The sequence below is a fragment of the Tupaia chinensis genome, unplaced genomic scaffold (genome assembly GCF_000334495.1).
Source record: "Tupaia chinensis unplaced genomic scaffold, TupChi_1.0 Scaffold141372_1, whole genome shotgun sequence".
In the NCBI taxonomy this organism is placed as follows: domain Eukaryota; kingdom Metazoa; phylum Chordata; class Mammalia; order Scandentia; family Tupaiidae; genus Tupaia; species Tupaia belangeri.
The window spans coordinates 664,694-671,221 of record NW_006201235.1 but is presented as its reverse complement, the minus strand read 5'-3'; positions in this window follow the sequence as shown (position 1 = coordinate 671,221).

The window sequence follows — 6,528 nt, the reverse complement described above, 5'->3', positions numbered from 1 at the left end:
GATGGCCACGCCGCAATCCCTTCTCCTCCATTCTCCTCTTGGGATCTTGGGCATGCACGCACATGCACCCAGAATGAGTTTAAGTCACCGGGTCTGGGACTCAAACCGTAGTTGACTACATGGGAGTCCAGCGACATAGCCATTACGCTAACTGCTGGTCCCACCCCTACCTCAACTCTTTAACTCAGCCCAAACATACCATGTTTCCTGGCTTCTATTTTAATAAGGTACTTCTGCAATAAGGTGCTTTTCTCTTTGATCCCTCTGCCTCCTCTGTGTCAAATTGCTTCTTGTTCTCTGTTACTCACCTCAGGAGCATCTTGTACCAGAATCTTTTCATAAGATCTTTTATTAGGTTCATTATTGTGTCGCTAAACAAATACCTGAGCCCAGGTGATTTATAAAGAATAGAGGTTGATTTGGCCAATGGTGGCTGAAAGTCCCAGCATTTGACCAGCCACTGGTCCTGCGGTATAGCATGGCTGGCAGAAGCAGGAAGGAAGATGGTGACTGCAAAAAAAGAGGCCTGCTGGCAAATTCACTTGCAACTTGCTCCTGCGAACTAACCTCATCTCAAGAGAGGGAGAACTCATTCCCTTTTGTGAGAAGGTGTTAACCCATTCATGTGAGTGATGTTTGCATGATCCAAATACCACCTATTAACCTCACCTCTTAATGGTCTCGCCACCTCTCAACAGCACTATATGGGGGTCAAATTTCCAGAACATGAACCTTTGGAACCAACTAATTATACAACCATAGTATTCTCTGGGTCCTAATTTTGTTCTCCTCTTTTTTTGTCTCCTGAATCCTTCTTGTATCTCCCCACTATCATTCTGTATTGAGTTTTTTCTTTAGAGAGATTTTTGCCATAGGGCATGTGTGCTTACCAGACAGAGAGAGACGGAGAGACAGAAAGCAAGAAATCAACCGTTGGGGGGATAGCCATGCCGCAATCCCTTCTCCTCCACTCTCTCAGGATCTTGGGTATGCACATGCACCTGTCATGAGTTTTAAGTCGCTGGGTCCAGGACGCGAACTGCGGTTGACTATGTGGGAATCCAGAGACAGAACCATTACATAATCAGCTGGTCCTGATATTATATTTTAATATCTTCAATGAGAATGAGCTCCTTGAAATCAGAAACAATACCATACTTCTTTGGACATCATTAGACCCTTGCATAGTACTTTGTACAGAATAGGCAAAGCTTAATTATTTACTGGTCATAAAGCATGTCAGCACTAACTCATGAGAAACGAGGGCTCCACATAAATCATCACACCACTGAATCATAGAGACCTCACAATTTCTTCTAAGATGGGAACCAGAGGTAAGAGCCCAGCATTCTCTGTGAAGAAGCATCTGGGAATTATATAGTAGGATATTCAACTCCACTGGACTACAAAGGGAATATGAAAACTGAAAAAAAAAATGAAAGCATGATGACATTGGAGAAATAACAAAGATTAGGAGAGTTACATAGGCAAAATCTGAAAGCCAGAGTGATAGTGACTAGAAAATCCTCACATATATGAGAATTACTCATTTTATAAAACCAGGATGGATTTTATAACAAAAGCAAACAAAAGCAGATAAGGACATTATTATAAAGAATTATATTCATTATTTTAGAAAGAATTACTATAGGCTAATCTCACTTGTGAATATGGATATAAAAATTCTAAACAAAAAATGATCAAACCCAATGTAGCCACATGCAAAATTATAATGTATCTGGTAAAATTTAAGCTATTAGATGAAAGTAGGATTGATTCGACATTAGAAAAATGTGTTATTTACCATGCTAACATGTCAAAGGAAAACATAATGACTATTTTAATATATTCAGAAAATACACGAAGTAAATTCAATATATTATTTATTTATTTTTACTTAGTTAGTTTTTGCTCTAGGACATGTATGCTTGCCAGAGAGAGAGACAGAGAAAGAGAGGAGCGACAGAGAGAGAAAGTGAGAAATCAGCTCCCCGGGTACAGCTGTGCCCCAATCCCTTCTTCATTTTCCTGTCATGAATTTAGGCACACATACACATGTGCCTAAAGCTGCCTGGCCTAGGACTCAAATCGCAAAGTTGGCCATGTGCGATCCAGCCTCCCTAACCACCACACCACTGGCTGGCCCACAATACCTTGTATGACAGCATTATTTATAAATTAGGAATAGAAGACAATTGACTGGCCCAGTCCTGGGCTACTAAGACACTATGCTCCACATGCTGGGCCTAGGAAAGTCCAAGTTCTATTCCTGGTCCAATCTAAAAGCCCAGGTGCCAGTGGCATGTGTCTGTAATCCCTGCAGTTCAGAAGGCTGAGGCAGGAGGATGGCCTAGGCAACATCGAGAGATCCTGGACAAAAAAAAAAAAAAAAAAAAAAGACAATCTGCTTAGTTTGATAAAGTGTATCTACAAAAAAATTTGTATCATGTGATGTATCAAGCAACAGATTTTTAAAAATTATTTTTTAATTTTCAGTCTTTATTCATTCATTCATTTTTAAAACTTGACCAGAGAGAGACACACACAGAGAGAGAGGGAAAGTGAGAAAGGAAGCCACCAGGTCTGGGACCAGAACCATGGTCAGCCCTGTGGGAGTGTCCAGTGCCTTAACCACCATGTCACCTGCTGGTTCCTATGAACAATGGACTTAGTAGTGAAATAGTACAAGATTTTTGTTTGAGAGTGAAACAAGGTTAGGATGCCTCCTATCTCATTCTTATTTAATGTTATGTGGAAGGATTTCATTTGAAGGAAAAAGAATAAAAAACTGATTGTATATAAAAAAAATTTAGGGCAGGCCCCATGACCTGGTGGTTAAGGAAGCTAGATCCCACATGGCTGACTATGAATTCAAGTGCTGACCCTGGTGACTTAAGAAACATGCCAGATTCATGTGTGAATGTGTTTCCAATCCCAATGGAAGAAATGGAGGAGAAGGGATTGTGGTGTGACCATGTTCATTTAAGAGGAGGGAAGAGGACCAGCAGGTTGCATGGTGGTTAAGGTGCTGGACATTCCCACATGGCTGACCATGTTTCGAGTCCTGAATCTGGTGGCTTGCTTTCTCACTTCTCTCTCTCTCACTCCCAACCTCTGTCTCTCTCTGGTCAAATTAACAAATGAATGAATGAATAAATAAAATAAAATAAATAATTATTTTTAAAAAAAGAGGAAGGAGGAGCTTTCTCCTCTGTTTCTTTGTCTCTCTTGGTTAAAAAAAAATTAAAGAAATCTACAGGTATATTATAAATAAGTGATTTCAGGGCAAGCAGGTTGTGTGGTCATTAAGGCATTGGATTCCCACATGGCTTACCATGGTTTGAGTCCTAGACCCAGTGCCTTTAAAATCATGTCAGGCACCTGTACATGCATACCCCAAATCCCAAGAGTGGAATGGAGGAGAAGGGATTGCAGCATGACCATCCTCCCCTGGGGGTGGGGGATGGTGATTTCTTACTTTCCCACTCTCTATCTCTCTCTGCCTCTCTTCAGCAAGTGCATGCATCCTATGGAAAAAAAAAAAGTGATTTTAATACATTTGCATCATCAAAGGTCAATGTACAAGGGTAAGTTATATTTCCAAATGCTATCGCTTACCAGTTAAAGTGTTCTCTTCCTAAAAGGTTAACTTTATAATAGCATCAAACAATGAAATACATAGAAACATTTCTTTTAAAATGTACAAAATCTCAGTGTAAAAAAATACAGATATCTGGGGCCAGCAGGTTGCATAGTGGTGGAGGCTTTGGACCCCCATACAACTAACTGCAGTTCAAGTCCTAGTCCTGGTGACTTGAAACTCACACTGGGCATGTATGTTTGTGTGTCCAAATTCCTGAGTGGAGAATGAAAGAGAAGAGATTGTAGCATGGCCATTCCCCCTGGGGGGGTGATTTCTCACTTTCTCTCTCAGTCTCTCTGGCAAGTACACATGCCCTACAGTAAGCCCCCCCTAATACATATAATTATAGAAACGCTAGAGTAATAGAAACACAGTCGTCTATGCTTGTGGACCAGAAAGCTAATTATTGTAAAAATGTCAAATTTCTCACAAATAATTCATAATTTAAAAATTTAATTAAAATTCCATAATCGAGAAGATCAATTTGCCAAGATAATTATAAAGGATATACAGATATGCAAAGGATCAAAACTAGCTAATAGATTATTGGAGAAGAACAAGTAGAGATGGTTTACTGTACCAAATACCAAGACTTACTATGAAGACACAGCACGTAAGACAGAATGATAAGGATAGAGGATGTAATGGAATAGTACAGAGTCTAGAAGGAGACCCACGCTCAGCCACTGATTTATGACAAAGATTATGCTATAGTGGAGTAGGGAATTGTCTTTTTTTTTTTTTTCCGGAGAGGTTTTTGCTATAGGGAGCATGTGCTCACCAGACAGAGAGAGACAGAAAGACAGAAAGCGAGAAATCACCCCCCCGGGGGGGGTTGGTCATGCCACAATCCCTTCTCCTCCATTCTCCTCTAGGGATCTTGGGCACGCATGTACACACACCCGGCGTGAGTTTAAGCCGTGGGGGTCCAAGACTTGAACCGCGGTCGACTACATGGGAGTCCAGTGACATAGCCATTACGCTAACTGCTGGTCCCGGGAATTGTTTTTTAAATAAATAATGTTGGGGCCAGCCAGGCAATATGGTAGTTAAGGCAGCTGGATCCCACATGACCAACCGTGCAATTGAGTCCCAGACCTGCTGGCTTAAAAAACACACTGGGCACGTTTGTGTGTGTACCCAAAATCTGGAAGACAATGGAGGGGAAGGGATTATCATGTGTCCATCCCCCATGGAGGGTGATTTCTTACTTTTCCCCTCCTTCCTTCTCTCTCTGTCTCACTCTGGTGAAGGCACACACCCTATAGCAAATTAAAAACAAAAACAAAAACAAAATGATGCTGCGTCAGTTAGCAAATCCTAAGGTGGGGGAGATGAATCTTGATATAAAACATATCACATATCAAAATGATGATTTACACATCTAATTGTGAAATGTAAACAAGAAAGCTTTCTGAAAAATGTAACGGAGGGGCCGGCAGGTAGCCGGTGGGTAAGGGGGCTGGACTCCCAGATAGCCAACCATGATTTGAGTCCCAGACCTAGTGGCTTGCTTTCTCATCACCCCCCTTGTTAAAATTAAAATAAATAAATAAATAAATAAATAAAGTTCAATAAAATAATAATAGAATAATTATTTTTAAAAAACATAATAGAGGGCCAGCTTGTGTGGTGGTTAAAGTATCTGGATCCCACATGGCTGGCTGCATGGTTCTAGTCCTGGATCAACTTGAAAAGCACGCTGAGAGTGTGTGTGTGTGTGTGTATGTGTGTGCCCAAAATCCCGAAAGGAGACATGGAGATGGGATTGGAGAGCTTGTATCCCTCATGGGGAAGAAAGTAATTTCTCATTTTTTCTCTCTCTCCATGAGTATATGCACCCTTTAGCCGCCCCCAAAAATAAAATAATATTTTGATGACCGTGAGTTAGATAAACATGTCTTAAATAAATTATGAAAAGCACGAAATAAAGAGATAAAATTGAGGAACTGAGCTACATTAAAAAATTTTTTAAGACAGATTTTCATTATAAGGCACGTGCAATCACTGGAGACACAGAAAGAAACAGAGAGACAGAAAGTGAGAAATCACCCTCCAGGGAGGATGGCCATGTTACAATCCCTTCTCTTCCATTATCCTTTTGGGATTTGGGACACACACACATACACACACACTCACGTGTGCAATTTAAGCTGCCAGCTCCGGGACTTGAACTGTGGTCGACTATGTGGGAGTCCAGTGACATAACCATTATGTTATCTGCTGGTCCTGGGCTACATTAAAATTAAGATTAAGATCTTCTCATTAAAATTTAGATCTCACTCAAAAAGAAATCACTAGGTGAAGGGGCCTGCTACACAGTGGGAAAATCTATTTCCAAGCATCTCTCTCTCTCTACATATATATATATATTTTTTTTGAGAAGTTTTTGCCTTAGAGTACATGCACTCACTGGAGAAAGAGACAGAGACAGCGAGACAGAAAGCGAGAAATCATTCCCCCACCCCAAGGAGGATAGCCACTCCTCAATCCCTTCTCTTCCATTCTCCTTTTAGAATTACACACGCACACACACACACACACACACAAACCAGGCGCGATTTTCAAGCTGCCAGGTTCAAGACTCAAATTGTAGTTGACCATGTGGGAATTCAGTGCCTTTACCACCAGGCCAAATGCTGGTTCCTTCCACACATTTTTGAACCAACCCTCACTTGCATTGCCTCCAGCATGCTTACCACTAAACTTGTGGTCCCCTAAGTTTGGGGTGGAGGTGGTGTCTGGCTTCTTCCTGGAAGAAGGAAGAGGTTGAACTTGAGACTAGGTTTTCATGCACTTTTCAGTTGGAGCTGAGAGGCTAGAGACCCACCAAGAGCAAGGCGAGAACAATTACCAGGGAAAGGACAAGGCAAAATTAGGCGGAG